This window comes from Bubalus bubalis, chromosome 6 (assembly GCF_019923935.1).
Source record: "Bubalus bubalis isolate 160015118507 breed Murrah chromosome 6, NDDB_SH_1, whole genome shotgun sequence".
Taxonomy (NCBI): domain Eukaryota; kingdom Metazoa; phylum Chordata; class Mammalia; order Artiodactyla; family Bovidae; genus Bubalus; species Bubalus bubalis.
In genome coordinates this window covers 36,924,762-36,951,963 of record NC_059162.1, presented here as the reverse complement: position 1 = coordinate 36,951,963, position 27,202 = coordinate 36,924,762, and the positions used below count along the sequence as shown (strand labels likewise).

The following is a 27,202-nucleotide window of genomic DNA, read 5'->3' as shown; positions in this document are numbered from 1 at the left end:
AAATGCTGGAGAGGGTGTGGAGAAAAGGGAACCCTCTTACACTGTTGGTGGGAATGCAAACTAGTACAGCCACTATGGAAAACAGTGTGGAGATTCCTTAAAAAAACTGGAAATAGAACTGCCTTATGATCCAGCAATCCCACTGCTGGGCATACACACTGAGGAAACCAGAAGGGAAAGAGACACGTGTACCCCAATGTTCATCGCAGCACTGTTTATAATAGCCAGGACATGGAAGCAACCTAGATGTCCATCAGCAGATGAATGGATAAGAAAGCTGTGGTACATATACACAATGGAATATTACTCTGCCATTAAAAAGAATACATTTGAATCAGTTCTAATGAGGTGGCTGAAACTGGAGCCTATTATACAGAATGAAGTAAGCCAGAAAGAAAAACACCAATACAGTATACTAACGCATATATATGGAATTTAGAAAGATGGTAACAATAACCCTGTGTACGAGACAGCAAAAGAGACACTGATGTATAGAACAGTCTTATGGACTCTGTGAGAGAGGGAGAGGGTGGGAAGATTTGGGAGAATGGCATTGAAACATGTAAAATATCATATATGAAACAAGTTGCCAGTCCAGGTTCGATGCATGATACTGGATGCTTGGGGCTGGTGCACTGGGACGACCCAGAGGGATGGAATGGGGAGGGAGGAGGGTTCAGGATGGGGAACACATGTACACCTGTGGTGGATTCATTTTGATATTTGGCAAAACTAATACGATTATGTAAAGTTTAAAAATAAAATAAAAAAAAAGAAAACAACAACAACAACAACAAAAAGAATAAGAGGAGTTCTCTAGGAAATAGAAAAATCTAGGTGAGTAAATATGATAAATCAATTAAAACATGTTTAGCACATTTTTGACGAAGATAATTTGTTTGACAGTAGAGAGAAATAAAGCCCTTTGTATTGACTTTAAGTTATTTCACATGTGTAAAAATTACTTATATGATTGGACTGCAAATTCCTTGGAGGCAGGGATGCTATGTAAACAGATATAACATTGCACATGTTGGATATAGAGAGTACCAAATATGGACTGGAGCTATCTGTCCCTGCGTGCACCAGTGCTAAGTCACTTCAGTCATGTCTGACTCTTTGAGACCTTATGAACCATAGCCCCCAGGCTCCTCTGTCCATGGGATTCTCCAGGCAAGAATATTGGAGTGGGTCACCATGTGCTCCTCCAGGGGATCTTCCTGACCCAGGGATCAACCCAGAGTCTCTTATTTGTTCTTAAATATGGGCCAGAAGAAACAAAAGTAATCAATGGATGTAATGAGCAATCCCATTAGTTTGGTCATTTTATCTTAAAGTGCTTTAAAATCTCTGTTGATGATGATTATTATCTAGATTTGAAATTTTTTGTGTCCTCCATTTTTGTTATGTAGCACGGGTGTATTTATAGTGAATGACTAATTGGATACAGTAATCATATGCCCTGATTTAGCAACTGCTCTGTATTTTTCATTTTTTTAATAAGCCGTTATTGTTAATATTTACAATAAAATGACCCCGCATAGATCTGGAAGACCCCTGCTTTATTCTTCCCACTGCTAGCATGACCACATCTGCTGGTTGTGAAGCTTGTATGCAGTGAACAGAAATTACACTAACACATGGTTAAACCAGAGATGAGTGATTTTTCTTTCTCAGCTGTTTTTGTATGCTTATTTGCCAAGTCATGTCTGCCTCTTTGTGACCCCATGGACTGTAGCCTGCCAGGCTTCTCTGCCCAGCTCTGCTTTGGGGGCAATGTCACCAACACTACCCTTTCAAGGGAAACATGCAATGTATTTTCTGATAAAAAGAGTGATTTTGGACACAATGGCCAAGAGCAGCAAATTCCTTTTAGTCTTTAGTAAAGGTAGAGAAGTAGTCACCACTGCTCCCACTATGAGACATTTGGTGAGCCAGCTATTGTACTGGGGCACATGCAGTGACCCAAGAGATAAGGTGAAGCTGCAGATTATCAGTTGGCCTGTAATATGCTGGACAGGCAAGAAAATAATAATCATTAAAGTGTACATCATAGAACAATGGTCCCCTTAGGTCCCAGTGTGTGCATGCTAAGTCACTTCAGTGGTGTCTGACTCTTTGAGACCCCATGGACTGTAGCTTGCCAGGCTCCTCTGTCCATGGAATCCTCCAGACAAGAATACTGGAGTGGGTAGACATGCTCTCTTACTTAGGTCTCTTATAATCATTATTCTGGTGTTGAGAGGTCAGGATCACTGAGTAGAAATCTCTAGTATTATTAACAATCTAAATCAACCCATTCTCTCAGTTAATGCTTCTCACTCTTGGTAATCCACCATTTATCATGTCCATTGGTAACAAAAGAGGTTGAATTCAATTTCAATCTCCATTGTAAATGCCCCTGTTTGACATCTTAGATGGTGTAACCATGACATTCTTGCAGTTGTTCTTCTCAGGAGATGAAGATCTGGGCTTCTTTTATTCATAATCATTCCTCCTGAATATAAAGGCACACTCATGTTGACTACTGAGTATCAGCTCATACCTGTATTTCTATTCAGATGCTCTGATGTCCTGGAGAGAACTTCTGCTTGTTTAAAAGCCCGTGTTATTTGTTTATCTGTCTTAACTTTGAGTAAAGTTTGCTGCAAACTTTGGGTTGTGTGCTTTGGCCTACAGAAACTAAATTTTGCTAAATTTAAAAGATTCTCAAATACTTGGTTTGCTCTATCAGACAAATCTGTGTCCAGTAAAGACAAAATCCGTGGGGGAAAAGTAAAGCAGAGAAGAGAAACACGAAGTTCCTTGGACTTCAGTTTTAAATCAAGTAGTCACAGAAGTTTTCACTGAAAAGATAGTATTAAAGAAAAGATGTAGAGGAAATTAGGAAGATATGAAATGTTAAGAAAAGAACGTTTTAGACTGAAGGAAAACTAAAGCACAAAGGCCTTGTATCAAGAGCTTGAGAGATGAGTTCAGAGACAAGCAAGGAAGACAGTTTGGTAAGAAAGGTAAAGAAGTAGCAGGTCAGAAAGACAATGAAGCATAGATTGTTTTGAGCAGCACTGTCTAATGCATATCATAAGTCACAGATCAGATCAGATCAGATCAGTCGCTCAGTCATGTCTGACTCTTTGCGACCCCATGAATCGCAGCACGCCAGGCCTCCCTGTCCATCACCAACTCCCGGAGTTCACTGAGACTCACATCCATTGAGTCAGTGATGCCATCCAGCCATCTCATCCTCTGTCATCCCCTTCTCCTCCTGCCCCCAATCCCTCCCAGCATCAGAGTCTTTTCCAATGAGTCAACTCTTCTCATGAGGTGGCCAAAGTACTGGAGTTTCAGCTTTAGCATCATTCCTTCCAAAGAAATCCCAGGGCTGATCTCCTTCATGATGGACTGGTAGGATCTCCTTGCAGTCTAAGGGACTCTCAAGAGTCTTCTCCAACACCACAGTTCAAAAGCATCAATTCTTCGGCACTCAGCCTTCTTCACAGTCCAACTCTCACATCCATACATGACCACAGGAAAAACCATAGCCCGGACTAGATGGACCTTTGTTGGCAAAGTAATGTCTCTGCTTTTGAATATGCTGTCTAGGTTGGTCATAACTTTCTTTCCAAGGAGTAAGTGTCTTTTAATTTCATGGCTGCAGTTACCATCTGCAGTGATTTTGGAGCCCAGAAAAATAAAGTCTGACACTGTTTCCACTGTTTCCCCATCTATTTCCCATGAAGTGATGGGACCAGATGCCATGATCTTCGTTTTCTGAATGTTGAGCTTTAAGCCAACTTTTTCACTCTCCTCTTGCACTTTCATCAAGAGACTTTTTAGTTCCTCTTCACTTTCTGCCATAAGGGTGGTGTCATCTGCACATCTGAGGTTATTGATATTTCTCCCAACAATCTTGGTTCCAGCTTGTGTTTCTTCCAGTCCAGCGTTTCTCATGATGTACTCTGCATATAAGTTAAATAAGCAGGGTGACAATATACAGCCTTGACGAACTCCTTTTCCTATTTGGAACCAGTCTGTTGTTCCATGTCCATTTCTAACTGTTGCTTTCTGACCTGCATACAAATTTCTCAAGAGGCAGATCAGGTGGTCTGGTATTCCCATCTCTTGAAGAATTTTCCACAGTTTATTGTGATCCACACAGTCAAAGGCTAAGTAACTAAAAATTTTCAGTAGCTGCTTAGTACAGTGAAAAATGGAATATGTGAAATTAATATTTTAATAAAATGCTACTTAATCCAGTATATGAAAATTGTTATCATTTTAACTTCAATCAATTACAAATATTGACATATTTTACATTTTTTTGTACCAGGTAGGTCTTTGGAATCTGGCATATATTTTTTACTTATAGCACATCTCAATTTAGACTCCACATCTGGAGTGTTCAGTAGCCACATGTGGAGGTGGCTATGCTGGACATTGCAGATTAGTGACTTGAGAGCTATTTTAAGGGCCTTGGATTTTCCTATGAGATGAAAGCTACTGGAGGATTTTTAGAACAAAAATGAGGTGAGATTTGACTCACACATTTTTAAGGATCACTCTGACTATGCTGTTAAAAGACTGAAGAGTGGAGACTACTGCAGTATCCCATGTGAGATATGATAGTAGCTGAGCTGACAACTGTAGAGACTTGGGGGGTGCTTATATTCTGCATCTATTTTGAAAGTAGAGCTCGATATAATTTTCTGGCATATGGGCTGTCAGATGTGGAAGAAAGCACTCAAAAAGATAAATTGGGTGAGATATGTGTATATATACATATATACACATATATACATATTCACACACACACACATAAGTATCTTTGATTATTCCAAAGTGCATTATTGGTCTTGTGGCAGTTCCTGTTTGTCTATCCTGATGCAATCCCCATTGCTTTGCTTTTCTGATGAACTTCTAGACCTAGAAGATTTCTATTTTGGACAGAGATGTAGTGGGATTTGGAACTGGAGTATTTACTTTTATTACTCTAAGGGCTTCCTAGAGCCTTAGAAATTAGGCAATTGGGAAGCACAGTTTCTTTAAGCAGATAAATTCCTTGATTATAGTTTAGAAAGCAGCAAGGAAGATAAATGAAAATTACTTTGAGGTCTATTTCAATGACCCAGGTAAGCAGTCCATAGCCTTACTTGGGCTAGGTGGGGCTTAGGGTGCTAACCACTTCTTTTACTTCATCAGAATTCTGGTTACTGGTCATTGTCAGCGTCCAAACTCATGGAGTTTATGTAGATATATTAAAGCTCATAATTTTATGTAGATATATTATTCCAATAAAAACAAAATGACCAATTTTGCTGAAAAGTATCAACATTCACCAAGCTTATAATATAAAGCCAGAAGGCCAATGTTTTAATTTATAGTGAAAAATGCAAGTATTATTTAGACTGAAAAATTGTCTTAAATGGCAGGTAAAACTACATAAGAACCCAAAATACAATCAGAAGTTGGCTGGCTGAAAATGGAATCAGAACAAATAACGTTATTAAAATGAAATTGATTACTGGTGTAATTGAGCCCTGAGAGCATAATTCACCCATTCTCACTAGAGACATAAGTCTTAAATATTCAGGTTCGGAACTGGGCACTATTTTCAATGAAGGGTGCTGAAAACTGTCATGTCTCACTCTTCTGCCTTTCATTGTTGAGCCATCGACCAAGACTGACATAATGTTTTGTTATTGTTTCCTTGAAATAGTTTAGCACCTTAATAAAACCTGGAAATAAAGGTTATTTTAAGATTACTTTCTATATTCTATTCTAGAATATCTATATTATGATTCGACTGAGGAAAAAAATTTTTTTCAAAGCTTTTTAAAGAAAGTCACGTTGTTTTCCTCACATAAAACTCACAGCATCTTGGTGAGATGCTAGACATAGCACTTAGGACACACTGAAAAGGCAAAAAGGACCTGGAAGATCTTTGCCTTGGAGCATATTATGGCCTTTCATTCAGTTCACTTCAGTCGCTCAGTCGTGTCCGACTCTTTGCGACCCCATGAATCACAGCACGCCAGGCCTCCCTGTCCATTACCAACTCCCGGAGTTCACTCAGACTCACATCCACTGAGTCAGTGATGCCATCCAGCCATCTCATCCTCTGTCGTCCCCTTCTCCTCCTGCCCCCAATCCCTCCAGCATCAGAGTCTTTTCCAATGAGTCAACTCTTCTCATGAGGTGGCCAAAGTACTGGAGTTTCAGCTATAGCATCATTCCTTCCAAAGAAATCCCAGGGCTGATCTCCTTTAGAATGGACTGGTTGGATCTCCTTGCAGTCCAAGGGACTCTCAAGAGTCTTCTCCAACACCACAGTTCAAAGGCATCAATTCTTTGGTGCTCAGCTTTCTTCACAGTCCAACTCGCACATCAATACATGACCACTGGAAAAACTATAGCCTTGACTAGATGGACCTTTGTTGACAGAGTAATGTCTCTGCTTCTCAATATGCTATCTAGGTTGGTCATAACTTTTCTTCCAAGGAGCAAGCGTCTTTTAATTTCATGGCTGCAGTCACCATCTGCAGTGATTTTGGAGCCCAGAAAAATAAAGTCTGACACTGTTTCCACTGTTTCCCCATCTATTTCCCATGAAGTGATGGGACCAGATGCCATGATCTTCGTTTTCTGAATGTTGAGTTTTAAGCCAACTTTTTCACTCTCCTCTTTCACTGCCATCAAGAGGCTTTTTAGTTCCTCTTCACTTTCTGCCATAAGGGTGGTGTCATCTGCATATCTGAGGTTATTGATATTTCTCCTGGCAATCTTGATTCCAGCTTGTGTTTCTTCCAGCCTAGCATTTCTCATGAGGTACTCTGCATAGAAATTAAATAAGCAGGGTGACAATATACAGCTTTGACGTACTCCTTTTCCTATTTGGAACCAGTCTGTTGTTCCATGTCCAGTTCTAACTGTTGCTTCCTGACCTGCATACAGATTTCTCAAGAGGCAGGTCTGGTGGTCTGGTATTCCCATCTCTTTCAGAATTTTCCACAGTTTATTGTGATCCACACAGTCAAAGGCTTTGGCATAGTCAATCAAGCAGAAATAGATGTTTTTCTGGAACTCTCTTGCTTTTTTGATGATCCAGAAGATGTTGGCAATTTGGTCTCTGGTTCCTCTGTCTTTTCTAAAACCAGCTTGAACAACTGGAAGTTCACGGTTCACATATTGTTGAAGCCTGGCTTGGAGAATTTTCAGCATTACTTTACTAGCATCTGAGATAAGTGCAATTGTGTGGTAGACTGAGTATTCTTTGGCATTGCCTTTCTTTCTTTCTTTTTTTTTTTGACATTGCCTTTCTCTAGGATTGGAATAAAAACTGACCTTTTCCAGTCCTGTGTCCACTGCTGAGTTTTCCAAATTTGCTGGCATACTGGGTGCAGCACTTTCACAGCATTATCTTTCAGGATTTGAAATAGCTCAACTGGAGTTCCATCACCTCCACTAGCTTTGTTCGTAGTGATGCTTTCTAAGGCCCACTTGACTTCACATTCCAGGATGTCTGGCTCTAGGTCAGTGATTACACCATTGTGATTATCTGGGTCATGAAGATCTTTTTTGTACAGTTCTGTGTATTCTTGCCACCTCTTCTTGATATCTTCTGCTTCTGTTAGGTCCATACCATTTCTGTCCTTTATTCAGCCCATCTTTGCATGAAATGTTCCCTTGGTATCTTTAATTTTCTTGAAGAGATCTCTAGTCTTTCCCATTCTGTTGTTTTCCTCTATTTCTTTGCATTGATCACTGAGGAAGGCTTTCTTATCTCTTCTTGCTATTCTTTGGAACTCTGCATTCAGATGCTTATATCTTTCCTTTTCTCCTTTGCTTCTTCTTCTTTTCACAGCTATTTGTAAGGCCTCCCCAGACAGCCATTTTGCTTTTTTGCATTTCTTTTCCATGGGGATGGTCTTGATCCCTGTCTCCTATACAATGTCATGAACCTCCGTCCATAGTTCATCAGGCACTCTATCTATCAGATCTAGTCCCTTAAATCTATGTCTCACTTCCACTGTATAATCATAAGGGATTTGATTTAGGTCATACCTGAATGGTCTAGTGGTTTTCCCTACTTTCTTCAATTTCAGTCTGAATTTGGCAATAAGGAGTTCATGATCTGAGCCACAGTTTTTTGGTCTTGTTTGGTCTTGTATTTGTTGACTGTATAGAGCTTCTCCATCTTTGGCTGCAAAGAATATAATCAATCTGACTTCGGTGTTGACCATCTGGTGATTTCCATGTGTTGAGTCTTCTCTTGTGTTGCTGCAAGAAGGTGTTTGCTATGACCAGTGCATTTTCTTGGCAAAACTCTATTAGTCTTTGCCCTGCTTCATTCCATATTCCAAGGCCAAATTTGCCTGTTACTCCAGGTGTTTCTTGACTTCCTACTTTTGCATTCCAGTCCCCTATAATGAAAAGGACATCTTTTTTGGGTGTTAGTTCTAAAAGGTCTTGTAGATATTCATAGAACCATTCAACTTCAGCTTCTTCAGCGTTACTGGTTGGGGCATAGACTTGGATTACTGTGATATTGAATGGTTTGCCTTGGAAATGATCAGAGATCATTCTGTCATTTTTGAGATTGCATCCAAGTACTGCATTTCGGACTCTTTTGTTGACCCTGATGGCCACTCCATTTCTTCTGAGGGATTCCTGCCCACAGTAGGTGAGGTAAATAAGGCAGGAGGAGGAGCAGGGTTGGTGAGGGTGGTGATAGAGGCACTTAAAAACTGTAAATTTGGGGACTTCCCTGGCAGTCTAGTGGGTCACTCTTCACCTTCCAATGCAGGGGTGCAGGTTTGATCCCTAGTTGGGGAACTTTAAGATTCCACATGCCTTGCAATCAAAAAAATGAAACATAAAACAGAGGCAATATTGCTAACAAATTTGATAAAAACTTTAGAAGTGGGAGTATGTCAAAGCTGTATATTGTCACCCTGCTTATGTAACTTATATGCAGAGTACATCATGAGAAATGCTAGGCTGGAAGAAGCACAAGCTGGAATCAAGATTGCTGGGAGAACTATCTATAACCTCAGCTATGCAGATGATACCACCTTTATGGCAGAAAGTGAAGAGGAACTAAAAAGCATCTTGATGAAAGTGAAAGTGGAGAGTGAAAAAGTTGGCTTAAAGGTCAACATTCAGAAAACAAAGACCATGGCATCTGGTCCCATCACTTCATGGGAAATAGATGGGGAAACAGTGGAAACAGTGTCAGACTTTATTTTTCTGGGCTCCAAAATCACTGCAGATGGTGATTGCAGCCATGAAATTAAAAGACGCTTACTCCTTGGAAGACAAGTTATGACCAACCTAGATAGCATATTGAAAAGCAGAGACATTACTTTGCCAACTGAGGTCCATCTAGTCAAGGCTATGGTTTTTCCAGTGGTCATATGTGGATGCGAGAGTTGGACTGTGAAGAAGACTGAGCACAGAAGAATTGATGCTTTTGAACTGTGGTGCTGGAGAAGACTCTTAAGGGTCCCCAGCAATCTCTTGGACTGCAAGGAAATCCAACCAGTCTATTCTAAAGATCAGCCCTGGGATTTCTTTGGAAGGAATGATGCTAAAGCTGAAGTTCCAGTACTTTGGCCACCTCATGCAGAGTTGACTCATTGGAAAAGACTCTGATGCTGGGAGGGATTGGGAGCAGGAGGAGAAGGTGATGACAAAGGATAGATGGCTGGATGGCATCACCGACTCAATGGACGTGAGTTTGAGTGAAACCTGGGAGATGGTGATGGACAGGGAGGACTGGCATGTAGCGATTCATGGGGTCACAAAGAGTCGGACATGACTGAGCGACTGAACTAAACTAATATCAAAAATATATATATTTAAAAAATGTAAAGTTTCACGTGATCTATCCAACTGAGTTTACTCTGGATCTCAGACATACTAGAGGTCAAGACAGTTTGAGATATAAATATGTTGATCATTTTGTTCTGAGGGAGAATTATTGAGATCACTAAGGGAAAGATTGGACTTCCCTAGTGCCTCAGGGGTAAAGAATCCACCTGCTAATGCAGGAGATGCAGGTTTGATCCCTGGGTCAGGAAGATTCCCTGGAGGAGGAAATGGCAACTCACTCCAATATTCTTGCCAGGGAAACCCCATGGAAGTAGGAACCTGGTAGGCTACAGTCCATGGGGTTTCAAAGAGTCAAACACAACTTAGCAACTAAAGAACAACAAGAAGGGAAAGAGGAAGAAGAAAGAAGCATGGAAAGATGAAGAAAAGCGAGGTTTGAGGAAACATTGCCAGCTGGTCTTAAGACTTTCAGTGACACAATACACAATGTTTTCTATGGATTAATGAAATAGCTTAGGGTCTTGAGATAATTTGAAAAAAAAAAAAAACTGTAACAGACTGTTAAGAGGTTATAGGTGTGTGCACACAGGGATTTCTGAGCCATTTTTAAAGAGCTTGTATAAGGTTAGACCATATAAAGTCATCCTTATTTTTTTAGGGAAGTTTTCATAGGGTTCATAGCAAAGTTGAGTGGATGATACAGAGATTTCTATTATTCCCTTTTCCCATAGTGAAGTCTTTTAACATATTTAAATCAGTTTTTTATAGCATCACTCAACAGCTACGACTGTATAATATTTTACAAATAAAGGGAAATAGGGAATATGAAGGGCAAGTATTAATATAATCACCATGTTGAATTCCTTAGAAATAAAACTCAGGGTTCAAGTCTTGAAAGTGGTAGGGTTTGGTTTAGGTTTTCTTTGTTTTGATTTGTTGTTTGACAATGAGCTGAAAGATAGTGGATTGTAGATATGAAATGCTGAAAAATTTCATTAGAGTTTATGAGATAAAGTACATGAGAGGTGAAAACCTTTGAATAGTCAGTAATGTGGATTTTTGGAGTCATCAAAAATAACCACATAGAAGATGGATATATGGGCATGATATGTGCTTCAAGTGTTTTGGGGATGAGTGATAAAAATAGAAGGAAAGATTGGGGAAGGCTGTACAACAAAAAATTAAAAGAGAGAGAGATGATAACAAAACAAAACACCTCACTAGGAAACAAGAATTCCACATACTTCTTGTGATCCGGATTTTGCAGGTGTAGTACACCTATCCTTACTTGAATAGTTTCAAAGAAAAATGTGTCAGCTGGTTTGTTTATTTTAATAAAGACTGTAATGGTTAAAGTTGTATTTAGAGACTTCTTCTGCTGTCTCATTAGACATTTTTTCTGAACTGTTTATTTGTAGGTTTCAAAGGTGAGTTTTAATGATTTTTTACATTCCACATTCAATTTAGACAGGAAAGTTGTATGTTGATAAACTTACTGACATTCAATCTGCTTATCATTGCTTCCCTTCAAACCCCAAATTGCATATAAACAGAAAAACTAATCAACTGAAGCAGAAACACAGTATCAATTATGTTGATGCTTGGGAACTGAAAAAAGAGCAAACAAAATTAATTCCAATCAGTTTTGTAATAAAAAAATAAAAAATGTATAGTAACTCAGGATGACTATGCCAGAAAGTAGTTGTATTTTGGCAATGAATTTTTATATAAATGCTTAGAATCCTTCCAAACTGTGTTCATATATGTATCTTACTTTTTCTTGTTATTGTTTTTAAATTATTTTCAGAATCACTGTTAAGATGGTTAGGCTGTATGAAACAGAAAACTGAGCTTTTCAAACATCTATTTCTTTTTCGGTGGCTTTATTTTTTGGTGTTTTATTTCAAAGTGAAAATAATAACTAAACATTTATTGAGCATTTGTTATGTACTTTATGAACTTCACACACTTTAAAAAATCATTGTGGTACTCATTCAAAGCATGATGGACATTACTTTTTCATGCCTTGGACAATTTTTCTGTAACTATCAAGTTACTGGTAAACACTCATTTGTCAAGACTCACCCCAGTTGCCATCTCCTATATGAAAATGTTTTCAATGCCTCCATGAAAACTCTCTGAGATCTCTATGTTACATCACCTACATCATACTTTAGATCAAGAGGATAGAAGTTCTGTATGTCTTGTCCTTCTCTTCCATGACTAATAGTATTCTCAACATACAGAACCATAGATACCACTATGAACTAAATGTCACAAAACTACATATCACTTAGTGCAACCAAGTTGCACTATAATTAGAAGGTTTGAAGCCTGGCTCAATCAGTTAGTAGCTATATAACTTTAGGCAAATTATCTACCAGTCGGAGTTTTATTGATCTCATCTTCTAAATGAGAATAATGTCTAGCACAAATTTCACTGTGAGGATTAAATAAGGAAAAAATAAATAATAGTCAAAATGGTAATAATATCAAGAACATAGAAAATGTAGAAGGAAGTGAAATTTAGGTGTAAAAGATTAAATTCATGAGCTCTGAGAATTTTTCAGAATGTGTATATATGTATGATTTGGTATATTTCACTAGACCATGGAAAGATTCTTAAATGAGAGTCAAAAATGTCAGTATCAAGTCCTACTGAAAGCAGATGGTGAAAAAGTACAAATCTTTTACTTTATGAAATTATGTTAACCAGAGTAATTCACAAAGCAATTCAAGTTACTTTAAAAATTTAGCTCCAAAAGAATTTTATATGTTTCTTTCTTTGTTCTTTTAGTTTATAAACTACATTAAATGCATTTTTTGGAATTGTGTAATCTTCAGACCCTCTTATCCAGATATTATTAACATTTTTCCAAAGGAAAAAACCATCAAAATATGCTAGTTATTTTTAAGAAAATATGATTTAATCAGTGAGAACTTTTTATATTAATGATTATATAAAAAACACAAGGAATGATGCAAGAAAAATTAAGAGACATTGTGCTACCCAGCTGGTTACCTACACACATCTGAGTGTTCACACTTAAAGAAATATAGCACTTTGATTCAGAAAATCTGCTCTGTTAATTTTCTTCCAAACCATCAGCCTTCTCATTTTAAAGGAAGAATGAACAAAAAGTTAATTCTGTTTTAAAAACAGACAAAATGTGAGTCAGAAACATGACAATAAACCACTTGAATTCTTCATGGAGGTTTGTCCACAACTTGGTATAACTATCACCATTAAAACAAGAGAAAAAAGTAATATCAACATATTCTCAAAGGAGGTGTACCACTTCCACACAACAGTTTAATTCCATAAACGTTTTCTTCTAAGTTGGAGTTTTGTAAATTGAGTCATATGTTAAAATCGTGGGAAGGACTAGTGATTCAAAGGAATCCTTAGTTCAACCTGTCTTCATAATGCCAAAATTCAGTGGCTTTTCCCTTTTCCCTATTTTATGAACTTGTATCTCCTCAGAACAGAATCAGGAGTTAGCTAATGAGGATTTTTGTTCTGAATATTCAGGAAATTAAGACCATGGCATCCAGGCCCAACACTTCATGGCAAACAGATGGGGAAACAATGTAAACAGTGACAGACTTCATTTTCTTGGGCTCCAAAATCACTGCAAATGGTGACTGAAGCCATGAAGTTAAAAGACTCTTGCTCCTTTGAAGAAGAGCTATGACCAACCTAGACAGCATATTAAAAAGCAGACGTTTTTAAAGGTCCATCTAGTCAAAGCTATGGTTTTTTCAGTTGTCATGTATGGATGTGAGAGTTAGACTATAAAGAAAGGTGATCGCTGAAGAATTGATGCTTTTGAACTGTGGTGTTGGAGAAGACTCTTGAGAGTCCCTTGAACTTTAAAGAGATCCAACCAGTCAATCCTAAAGGAAATCAGTCCTAAGTGTTCATTGGAAGGACTGATGTTGAAGCTGAAATTCCAGTACTTTGGCCACCTGATGCAAAGAACTGACTCATTGGAAAAGACCCTGATGCTGGGAAAGATTGAGGGCAGGAGGAGAAGGGGATGACAGAGGATGAGATGGTTGGATGACATCACCTACTCAATGGACATGAGTTTGAGTAAGCTCTGGGAGTTGGTGATGGACAGGGAAGCCTGGCATGCTGCAGTCCATGGAGTCATAAAGAGCTGGACACTACTGAGTGACTGAACTGAACTGATTGTACATTCTGATACCAGATATGTAATGGCAGTGTATGACCATGACTTGTGATATCATGAATAATAAATATATCTAATATACTGAGTGCTTGCTTTTTGCCAATGTACCAGGTGCTTTATATGGACTATGTCATTTGATCCTCACAGTACACAAATGAGGTACATTATTTTTTAACAGAAAGGATCATAAATGAGGGAGTTTGCCCAAATTGCAATGATGGAGCCTGGATCAGGCAAAGTTTAATGCCAAAGCCAAAGTCCTTAACAGCTCTACCATCCAGCTTTCCATCTTAAGAGAGGCTTAGAAAATAGTCACATGAAAAAAATAATTTGATCATTAGCCATCCAAAGATAAAATCCCTCACTTTCAGTGCCCCAATATAAATGAGCTTAAGTAAAAAGATTTGTTTCTCCTCTAATCTTACATGCCCTTTTTTTGGGAGTGTGGAGGAAGTAATGCTTCCTTTATTTTTAGTTTTTCTTGAAAGGATTTGGGTTGCTTTGACTCAATTTGTATAAATGCAAACTGATTTAGAAACTTGTTAAATCTGTTAAATTCACCTGCTACTGGTGGATCTAATTTTGGGGTATAATGAAACATCCTAAAGAGTAAATAAGGAGCTGAATGTGTACTTTCTCAAATACATCGAATAGGGCTGATAACGGGGTCAACTTGGTAGAACTGTAGGAAGCCTCATCAGGATGGCCATGGTTTCTAGCTCATATATTTCTCTCATCAGAAATACTGCATAATTATACTTTATCTATTCACAAGAGTACACTGGAAATCCTAAGGGGAACAGACTTCTTCTCTAAAAATAATGACTAATTAACATAAAAATCATCTCAGTGTTTCTATTAATAAGAAATTTTGTTGAAACCCAAGGGGTTACAAAAATGAAGTCAGACACCAAAAGAGATGTGAGTGAATAGGTAGCTTTTCTGCAAATTGTACTCAGTTCTTCCCAGCTATTTAATTTTCCCCTTTCCTGGTCCTTCTATGAAATAGTGAGCTGGAGGTATATGACTGTTGACATTGCTTTGACAACAGGAATATAACCTAAAAGAAAACAAAACAGTGAGAAATTGTCCAAAGATGGGGTGCAGTTATAGGAAGAATCAATTTTTTTTCTTAAAGAAAATCACTGAAACTTAATCCTCCAGAAGCTAAATTTTAGATGTCTTTTTAGAGCTAAAGAGCCTCTTGATGAAAGTGAAAGAGGAGAGTGAAAAAGTTGGCTTAAAGCTCAACATTCAGAAAACTAAGATCATGGCATCCAGTCCCATTACTTCATGGCAGATAGATGGGGAAACCGTGGAAACAGTGGCTGATTTTATTTTGGGGGGCTCCAAAATCACTGCAGATGGCGACTGCAGCAATGAAATTAAAAGATGCTTACTCCTTGGAAGGAAAGTTATGACTAACCTAGACAGCATATTAAAAAGCAGAGACATTTACTTTGCCAACAAAGGTCCGCCTAGTCAAGGCTTTGGTTTTTCCAGTAGTCATGTATGGATGTGAGAGTTGGACTATAAAGAAAGCTGAGCACTGAAGAATTGATACTTTTAAACTGTGGTGTTGGAGAAGACTCTTGAGAGTCCCTAGGACTGCAAGGAAATCCAACCAGTCCATCCTAAAGGAGATCAGTTCTGGGTGTTCATTGGAAGGACTGATGTTGAGGCTGAAACTCCAATACTTTGGCCACCTGATATGAAGAGCTGACTCATTGGAAAAAACCCTGATGCTGGAAAAGATTGAGGGCAGGAGGAGAAGGGGATGACAGAGGATGAGATGGTTGGATGGCATCATCGACTCAATGGACATGGGTTTCGGTGGACTCTGGGAGTTGGTGATGGACAGGGAGGCCTGGCATGCTGCAATTCATGGGGTCACAAAAAGTTGGACGTGACTGAGCCACTGAACTGAACTGAACTGAACTTAAAGCTTTATGGTGAAAAGACTCACTTGCAAATGACTCACTTTGGGGTCCTAAGCATATAACTTATAACTGCTGATATTTTAAACTTTGCAAAGAAAGTGAAAAGGAAAATGGAGCTAATAACAAGACTCATTAATAGAACTGAAAAATGAATAATATAAAGAATTTTAAAGCTTTCTAAAATAACAGTGATTGATGGCATTAGGACCTGACTGAGTCTATCATGTATAATGATCAAAACATTTTAAATTTTGGAGGATTAACATATTAAAATAAGAGCTAATCCAGCTGTTTTAATTGCCTTGCCAATTATCAATTATTTAAACTCAATAATTTATAAACCAGATTTGTATCTAAACCTTTTTTTTCAGAGTTAAGCCAGGGATCTAGAATTAGTGGCTTAAATCTAACAGTTCTATTTGGCTGCTCTTGTAAGTGTGAAATCTTCTAAACCACAAAGGTGCTTTTGGTATTTAGTAATTCCACAGGTAAAAGGATTGGGAATATGTAACTATGTGAGAAACCATTCAACTCCTCATTTCTCCAAAAAGAGATGTGTGCGTATGTTTGTGTGTGTGTGTGTGTGTGTGTCGAGTTTCTCGGCCATATCTAACTCTTTGTGATCCCATGGACTGTAGCCCGCCAGGCTCCTCTGTCCATGGGATTTCCCAGGCAAGAATACTAGAGCATGTTGCCATGCCCTCCTCTAGAGAATCTTCCCAACCCAGGGATCGAACTCAGGTCTCCTGCACTGGCAGGCAGATTCTTTACTGATGATCCACCAGGGGAGCCCCACAAAGGAGATGAAACCTAAACAATCCCACATCTCTTTTTTTGCCATCTTAATTTACTCACTGACAAGTACATTTTCTGCCTTCTTGCTAAATGTAACTCTCAAGCCTTGGAAACAAACTTCCTTTTTCATGTGACAAAAGGTCATGTCATTTAGAAACAAGTCACTAAGAGCAGAGTGGATGTTGCTCCCCCACCTCAAGAATAATGAATCACAGTGAAGATGGCTTCACTGTGATCCATTATCTCCAACATAGCTTATAACGTAACAAAAGCAAAAAGGAAAAAATAATGTCCTTCTCGTGGACAAAATATTAGTAGGTGCATCATTTTCTTTCTTATATTACGTATGCCAAAGAGAAAGGTGAAATTGGAGTGGCATTGTATTCCAAAGTAATGAGACTGTATCTGCAATCAAAACAGAAAAAAAGACAAGGTTTTTTAAAATTACAATTACAACCAATGCAGGTTGAGATTCTCAAGCTGGAATGTGTCTTGCAGAATAATAAAAAGTATTTCCTTTCATCACCATCAAAGTACTCACAGCTAAGAAACCTGCCATTAGATAAAAGATTAGCAGTGAGACTTATTTCACAATTTACATGATTAAGTGCCCAGTGTGGTCTAATGGATACTGGGAGATGCCTGGGTCTCTGAAGGTCAGAGGTTGAAAATACAAAGTAACAGTGAGGAAGAGGATAAAAGCTTGCTTGCGGCAAAAACATTTCAAAGCAAAAAAAAATCTGGTAGTGACTATCATATTTATGGGACTAGAATCTATCTTTACGAACCTTACCAAAACTCATAGGAAAAATGAGAATATATTCTTCACATGATATGAAACGATTGTTGTGCATGAGTGCTTAGTCACGCAATCATGTCTGACTCTTTGCAACCCTTTGGAGAGTAGCCCACCTGGCTACTCAATCCATGGGATTCTTCAGGGAGGAATACTGAAGTGGTTGCCATGCCCTCCTCCAGGGATCTTCCCACCCAGGAATCTAACCTGTGTTTCCTGCATTGCAGGTGGATTCTTTACCTCCTGAGCCATCAGGGAAGCCCAAACAATTGTTAGTTAATTCAGTAAACTAGAAGTATATATGTTATTGATCAGAAACAACAGGAGAAATATAACAGTGTATTGGTGTCTCCTTGCTTCTGTAATGAATCAACACAAACCACAGTGGCATAAAACAATAGAAATTTATTCTTTTACAGTTCTAGAAGGTCCAAAATCTAAAATCAATGAGTCATCTGGGGCTGTGTTTCTATGTTTCTCCCAAAGTCTTCAGAGAGAAATCTTTTCCTTTGTCTGTTTTATTTTTTAGAGGTTGCCTGCATTTCTTGGGTTGTGGGTCCTTCCTCATGTTACTCCAACTTCTTCCTTCTGTCATCACTTCTCCTACTTACCATCATCTCCTTTTTAAAGGACCATTGTGATTATATTTAGGACCCACCCAGATCATCCAGGATCATCTTCCCATCTCAGAATCCTTAATCATATCTCCAAAGGCATTTTTGCCATACAAGGTAACATATTTGCAGATTCTAGAGATTAGGCAGTAGCTACCTTTGGGGGGATGTTATTTAGCCTACCATTAAATCACCAATGATAAATATTAAGTGGTAAAATTATTTATGATTTATATTCATTCATTCATTCATTCATAAGTTATTGCTGTTCAGTCACTAAGTCATGTCTGACTCTTTGCAACCCCATTAGCTGCAGCAAGCCAGGCTTCCCTGTCCTTCACTATCTCCAGAGTTTATTCAAACTCATGTCCATTGAGTCAGTGATGCTATCTAACCATCTTCAACCTCTCCCACTCCTTTTTCCTCCTGCCCTCAATCTTTTCCGGAATCAGGGTCTTTTCCAAATTACTCATTCATTATTCTTCATTTCTTCTACATGGAAAATCCTGTATTAGATAGTAGAGATACAGAGGAAAAAAGTACAATTCCTATACTAAGGAATTTAGTGTCTTATTTGAAGAAAGACAAAAAAGTGAAATGTGATGGGTGAATGAGAAAACATGTAACTCATGATTGAGGGGAAGGAAGATGTCAAGGATATTTCCTAGGAGAGATCAGGATTGACATGTGAAGACAAAGCTGGCATCAGCAAAGGGATAGAGCACAGTCGTGAGAAAAAAAGTATTCCTTATATTTTTAGTCACATATTTTAATATTTCAGAGAAAACTGTGAATGCAAGTTATAATAAATGTTAAACAGCCATTTCCTTTTCCTCTACTGATCTCAGCATTCAGTCTTACACAAAAATGTGTATCAGCTTCTGTCACCACCCATTGCTTATTAGACCATGATTGGACTTGAGGACAAGCAAACCTTTACCACTAATAATTACTCAAATTTTCACTCCTTTATGTTGAAACTAAGAGAAACACAGGCTGAGGTTAGTTGATGGTGGGTGCTAGGCTCCAGTGTTCTTGCCTGGAGAATCCCAGGGACGGGGGAGCCTGGTGGGCTGCCATCTATGGGGTCGCACAGAGCCGGACACGACTGAAGCGACTTAGCAGCAGCAGCAGCAGCTAGGCTAAAATACTCTAATGTGAAGTAGTGGTATACAAGAATCACCTGCAGAACTCTTTACAAAGGTAAATTTAGACTATCGTGCATAGTTTTGTATCTTGAATTCCCACCCACAAAAGGACAAACTAAACGCAAAATCAAAACCACACAGAGAACATATAAAACAAAACTATTTTACTAGTTATCCCTAGAAACCCCAATATATTCTTTACCAGCTGAGCCACATGGGAAGCCCAAGAATACGGGAGTGGGTAGCCTATCCCTTCTCCAGCAGATCTTCGCGACCCAGGAATCGAACCGGAGTCTTCTGCATTGCAGGCAGATTCTTTACCAACTGAGCTATGAGGGAAGCCCTATATATTCACAGGGGAACACAAATTGCCAACAACCACAGAAACATATATTACTAACGTGAGATCTGATAGAAGCAAAGGGGTGTTTGACCTGAAAATGAGAAAACACCAAATGGCCAAAAGATATTCTTTGGAACATGCAGCAGGACAATTTGAGAACAACAGCTAAAAATGAGGCAGCTTCCTTCACAATAGCAGGTGAGTGAACTCCAGGGGTACCTGGTGAGATCACTGGAGGGGCTGAAGCAGCTTGTCCCCTATGAACTCTCAACCTCACCCATGAGAGTTCCCTTCTACAATACAAATCCACATTAAGGAGAAGTAAGAAAGGGAAAGCATCCAGGGAAAAGCTGAAGGAGTCAAAGCATCCAAGAAAACAAGCTACAATCTATATATATATATAATTTTTTTTAATACTAGACATAAACACACAGGTAGAAGAAAAAGCTCTGTGACATTAGCTAGCTAGTTCTGTGATGACAAGTTTCCTAAACTGAGACATTTTCTAAAGATTCAAGAAAACAATAAAAAAATAAGCAAAATATAAATATCAGACTCAAATTCCATGTAAAATTTAAGTTTACTAAAGAATTGCATGAGGAGTTTGTTAAAAATACATATATCTGGCTCCTTTCCCAGGGGGTCTTGGCTATCAATTATTCACTGTAATATCTCCCCTCCCAACACATATCCAAATTACTTCCTTATTCATGCAAATATTCATGTATTCTTCATCTTAATATCAGCAATAAGCCTCTGACTACACTCTTTATATGTGTATCTTAATAGTTTAATTCTCAAAAGGCAACATTTTTCCTACTTTTTTCTATAAATTCATTGCATCCTACTACATTTATAGGATTATATTTACCCTCTTAAAATACAGTTTACTTCTCCAAATATACCTTGATTAGCCTTAATGAAAAAATGTGAAGACAAAGGCATTCAAGGTTAAATCTAATTCACTAGATTATATAGTGCATGAAATGTTTTTAAACATATTGGAAGAAGTTAACAGTGACTCTAAATATATGTTTACTAGCAGAGATGGAGTGAAAATATTATTTAAGTAACATATATAAAAAACACATAACAAAATACATAACAAAAATAATTAACTTGACATTTTGACTGTATAGAGCATAATCAAACATAAATTGAATAAAGTACCTATGCTTTCAAACTTTCTATGATAAATGGCCTGTCAAACCAACCTCCTAGGTGACAACTAAAAGCATATCATCACTTTAAAATATTGTATTAAATTTTATAGCTTGTATTTTGGAATTCTATAGTTCAGTATGGCTTAGGTAGAGTGATATGACTTGTATATTGTATATAATCTGAACTGTATATAAAGCACTGGAGGAATGGCAGGTCAATATGCAATTAGGCAAAAAAATGTATATATGACAGTGTCAAATATATTTGTTACCTGGGAAATACTCAGGGTAGATGTTAAAACTAAATGATGATATGAAGTGATGCTTCCAATACCTAAATTATGCTCTGAACTTGATGAAACTGAGCATGACAATCATTCAAAAAAATAACTTAAGAACTTGATGCATATTCTGCAATTGCCACAAACTAAGGAAAACACAGCTTTCGGAAGACTCTACTTCATGTTGGATTTCTTATGTTCAAAATATATTTGTAAAATTAATATAATAATATAAAATGTATAGAATCTTGCTAGTATAAACCTTATGCTGGTAATCTCCATTCATAGCAACTATGAGCATCACCAGTCTTCTCTGAAAACATTATCTACTATATTAATAAGTTTAAACACTCAACATTATAAGAAAATCAGTACCTTTGACTCATGCCATACATTTAACCTACTGTGCCACTAAAATCTCCTGAGTTACAACCTCAATAAGTATTCTGGAAGTCTACATAAGAATGAACACTGACATTGTCCAATGTTATCACAGCTGTACTCTACAAAGTGATGTAAAGGCAATTTGTCAGGTAATATGATAAAAGTTTACATGCAAATTTGTCCACTTTGACTAATATCCTGAAAATAGCTGTTGACAACTTGCTTCCTTTTATGTTTATCCTTACTTTTCTATGATTTTCAGTGAAGCATTCAGTTTTTTTCTTATTTCTTTCACTCTTAATTTTACGAACTCAAGATGGAAAGTTGTGTTTAGTTTAATATTCCCTAAATTTAAGTTGAGCTATAACCCAGATCAAAAGTTATTTTATTTTCCTCCAATCTGAAAAATGTTGATTCAATCTCTGTGTTTGGGGAAAAAAAAGATTAAGAAGTTAAAGATATCAATTCTGAGTACTTTTTTTTACCTGTATGCCATAGGTTTATTTTTTTCCCAGATTTAAAATGATTCTTTATTCATTAAGATTTTCAAACACTTTATTAAATATCTTTCCTCCACAACTAAAATTAACACTAGGATTTCTCAGAAAAGCTAAATGAGTTAAATGTGTAGTAAATCCACTGTGTTTGAAATCTGGTCATTGTAAAATCTGAGTCTGCTACACAACTCCTTTCTGCCATCAGTTACTTCTGTGTGTCCTTCCTTTAGGACTCTAGAACACAGTCCATGTATAGGCTAATGCAACACAGCAATCACTGCAATCCTCCAAAAGTAAAGTAATTTATTTGATGACATACTTATTTGGATGACTACTTACTGGTAATTAGCATGTTAACCTTATTTACAAGGCATTCATTTTAAGTGCCAATAAATACTAGGCTAGTGGAAAAAAGTTGAAACAAAGTCCTGTCTTTTGATCCCACAAAGTCACATCCAATAAAGACAAGAGAAGGCACATCTGATTTGTCCCAATCAGTCTTCTTAGAATTATGAGAACTTTTCTTCTGGTAAAGAAGAATTTGACTTATTATAGAAAGAAAGTTCTTTGAAATCTGCTGCTTAACTCATTTTCTTTTGAAAAAAAGTAAACTTCAAGGCACCATAGTGCAAGAGGTAAGTTTTTCATTTATGATTATAGAACATTTATAGACTTTTTGTGCTTCCTCTCTAATTCCCAATTTATTTTAAAGAACAAAAACTACATTTATAATTTACTTTGCTTAAAGTTAACCACATACCCTTGCTTGAATCACATCAGAATTAGACAATTTGATTCATGGTTGTGCCTTGATATCTGCACACTGGGATGAAAGGTGAGGACCCACACACATGAAGTTCCAACAAGTTCTGAGCATAAGGACTCTCCTCTTGGGAGCGTTCAGGGCTCCAAGAAAGCAATTCCCCCCCAGGATATGTTTTAAAATATTGTCTGAATAAATAATTAAAAACAAACAGTGCTGAGTGAAGAGTTCCTCTTCTTTAGTTGAATCTGGGAGGTCTGAGTGTTCCTGGAGCCCCCATGGGTACATGTCAGTATTGGCGAATTTCTCGAAGTTGAGTATTCCTTTATGTGTGTGTGGGAGCCAGTGGGAGTTAATCAAAGTTTCATCCTGCTCCACTTCTAGGATACTTCAGTCTGGCATTAGTGAAAGCGTAATTGGCAGGGCCCACGGCTTGAGATCAAGGCATAAATACACTTTCCCTGGGAGAAGGGTTGGACGTGGCTTGACTGAATGGGTGAAAATCAAAGTAAGAGGGAGGAGGATCACAAGCCTCTGTATCTGCTACTGTATGTCTGCCTTCAGCTACAAATTCTGGGCATCTGAGGACTGAACATGGTTTCCAAACTTTCAGATGGCATCTGTCTCCTTAGCATCACCTGCTGCAATCTTCTTTCTTGTTCTTTTCTTTGTATTTCATCTGAGTGATTTGTTTTCTTAATTTGTTCGCTTCTGCCTCATAAGATTCAACAACTCACTCACTCTTCTCCACATCTGCACACACTGCCTGTGTGAAGGGTGATACAAACCTATGATAACCCTGATGTCTTTCATTACTCCGTCATTGTAAAAATAGTCAAAGTCAGTGCCATATTCTTTAGCGACTAGCATGACTTAATATTTGTCACTGAAGACACTTTGTACTCATTCTGGCTAATGTTGCCTAGATTGGGAATAGCAAAGGATTTCCTTTGATTATATTTTTCCTTAATCTGTGAAGAAACTGTTCTAAAGCATAAGGGGAATTGATGGCTGTGAAGATGAAACTGAAGAGACTGAAAAGAAGATTGGTTCTTGGGGAGAAACCTGGGGAGCTGCTTGTGGAAAAACTCCTCTCTGAGTACTTCTGCTGCATGTTTTGCCAGAATCTGTACCCATCAGTAAATTTCTTCATCTGATATTTAAGGATATCATGCAAACTGTCTTCATTAACTTTTCTCTTGCCTAGTGATTAAAAACCAACAAATTTTGAAGCAGGCTAATAGTTTCAATTACTTGCAGAAATTCTGTGTTGTTGATTTGTAAGTTACCAATGCTAAAGCTTTCATCTTGTCTTACCTTTTCCAGCAAAAATCCTTCCTTAGATCAGTTCAGTTCAGTCCCTCAGTTGTCTCTGACTCTTTGTGACCCCCATGGACTGCAGCATGCCAGACTTCCATGCCCATCACCAACTCCCAGAGTTTGCTCAAACTCATGTCCATTGAGTCAGTGATGCCATCCAACCATCTCATCCTCTGTCATCCCCTTCTCCTTCCACCTTCAATCTTTCCCAGCATCAGGGTCTTTTCCAATGAGTCAGTTCTTTGCATCATGTGGCCAAAGCATTGGAGTTTCAGCTTCAGCTTCAGTCCTTCCAATGAATAATCAGGGCTGATTTCCTTTAAGATTGACAGATTGGATCTCCTTGCTGTCCAAGGGACTTTTGAGAGTCTTCTCCAACACCACAGTTCTAAAGCATCAACTCTTCAGCACTCAGCTTTCTTTATAGTCCAACTCTTACATCTATACATGGCTACATGGACCTCTATCGACAAAGTAATATCTCAGCTTTTTTAATATGCTGTCTAGGTTGGTCATAGCTTTTCTTCCAAGGAGCAAGCATCTTTTAATTTCATGGCTGCAGTCACCATCTACAGTGATTTTGGAGGCCAAAAAAATGAAGTCTGTGACTGTTTCCATTGTTTCCCCATCTATTTGCCATGAAGTGATGGGACTGGAAGCCATGATCTTAGTTTTTGAATGTTGAGTTTTAAGCCAACTTTTTCACTCTCCTCTTTCACTTTTCATCAAGAGGTTCTTTAGTTCTTCTTCACTTTCTGCCATAAGGGTGGTATTATCTGCATAACTGAGGTTATTGATATTTCTCCCAGAAATCTTGATTCCAGCTTTTGCTTCATGCAGCCCAGCATTTTGCATGATGTACTCTGCATATAAGTTAAACAAGCAGTGTGACAATATACAGCCTTGACGTACTCCTTTTCCTATTTGGAATCAATCTGTTGTTCCATGTCCTCAGTTCTAACTGTTGCTTCTTGACCTGCATACAGATTTCTCAGGAGGCAGGTCACGTGGTCTGGTATTTCCATCTCTTGAAAAATTTTCTACAGTTTGTTGTGATCCACACAATCAAAGACATTGGCGTAGTCAGTAAAGCAGAAGTAGATACTTTTCTGGAATTCTCCTGCTTTTTCTATGATCCAATGGATACTGGCACTTTGATCTCTGGTTCCTCTACCTTTTCTAAATCTAGCTTGAACATTTGGAAGTTCATGGTTCACATACTGTTGAAGCCTGTCTTGGAGAATTTTGAGCATTACTTTGCTAGCATATGAGATGAGTAGTGCAATTGTGCAGTAGTTTGAACAATCTTTGGCATTACCTTTCTTTGGGATTGGAATGAAAACTGACTTTTTCTAGTCCTGTGGCCACTGCTGAGTTTTCCGAATTTGCTGACATATTGAGTGTAGCACTTTTACAGCAACATCTTTTAGGATTTGAAATAGCTCAACTGGAATTCCATCAGCTCCACTAGCTTTGTTCATAGTGATACTTCCTAAGGCCCACTTAACTTCACATTCCAGGATGTCTGGCTATAGGTGAGTGATTTATACCTTCTTTGAATGGTCCATTTCAAGAAATAGTGACCTTCCTTTAATGGTTCCTAACAAATCCTACTTAGGCTGGCATGTCCATGATGGAGATCAAATTGACTCTGGAAAGAAAGGACAACGGAAAGCAAATGAGAGTCTGCCTAGCCTAGGCTGGTGCTTGGGTCCCCAGCTTATGATGAAGGCAGACCTCAGAGAAGGCACTGACCTAGGGACCTCAGCGTGGGGCTTGGAGCAGTCCCCATGGGTGTTTATATGTAGAGTTCAGAAAAAAATCCATTTTATATTTTCAGTATATGTTATCAACCCAATTTAAGATCCTTCAGATTTTTATAGAGGTTTTAAACCATTCAAATTTATTATTCTAATTGTTATTTAGATGTCATCTGCTATAATCCTATTTTATGCTCTTACTTTACTGTTTTCTTAATTACCTAATTACTTATTTTGTAATGTATTAAAAGTTTTGAAATATAGGATATTCTTTTTTCCATGCTGCCTTCAAAAAAAAGAGTTGAACATTTTTATAGCTTCTTGCTTCTCCCTTACCTTCTGACTCTTCCCATATATCTGTATTTCATCTTGAAGTTAGAGTCCATTAATTGTCACTTGTTTTTCTTTTGTATCCTACTCTGATCCAGCAGTTATACCAGTTAAGATTTCAGTACTAGCTCTCCTTTAATTTTGATGTTCTGTATTCTAATTTATTCTTATTAGTCTTTCTCCTATCTTAATGATGTTTGCTGCTGCTGCTGCTAAGTCACTTCAGTCGTGTCCGACTCTGTGTGACCCCATAGACGGCAGCCCACCAGGCTCTCCCTTCCCTGAGATTCTCCAGGCAAGAACACTGGAGTGGGTTGCCATTTCCTTCTCCAATGCATGAAAGTGGAAAGTGAAAGTGAAGTCACTCAGTTGTGTCTGACCCTCAGCGACCCCATGGATTGCAGCCTACCAGGCTCCGCCATCCATGGGATTAATTAAGCCTAATTGTTTCTTCTCAAAAACAATAGCCACACTTAGTGGATATTCCATTATTGGTACAAAACAGTACCTATAACTTTGAAAAATCAATCATTTAACTCTTCATGTTCATCAGTGATTCCATGAGTCTTTTTGAATTTCTGAGACATATTTAGGTATACCCTATACAGTATGTTTTTATATATAAGACTAAAGGATGATCAATTTAGATAAAACAGGAATTTGTTTTAAGTGAACAAAATGCTAAAAAAAAACAAAAAGAAAAAAGACATTGTTGTTGAGCTCAAAGTGCGGAATTCCACATTTAAGATTGTAGATTACATCTCCCAGTGTTTTATTAAGGAGAGGATATTTAAATAAATTGTGCAATCCATATTTGTTTGTTATGTTATTTCATTGTGTTTAGTATTGAAAATTAAAGTTAAAATTGTTAATGTCTTTCAGTAGTAGCTTATATTTGTACATTTTACTTTGAACATACTAGGTCTTTTTTTAAATTTCTCTTAGTTCCCAATATTGAAAATTTATTTCTTCTAGCTCTAGGTTTTTTATTTTATTTATTATATCTTTGCTTATTTATTCATCCTTCTTTGTTCTGTGTTT

General features: G+C 37.8%; 1 pseudogene; it reads right to left on the bottom strand.

The window, feature by feature from the left end:
• Positions 1–22,152: 22,152 nt before the first annotated feature.
• On the bottom strand, positions 22,153–24,134 carry LOC102400709 (annotated as a pseudogene).
• Positions 24,135–27,202: the final 3,068 nt, after the last annotated feature.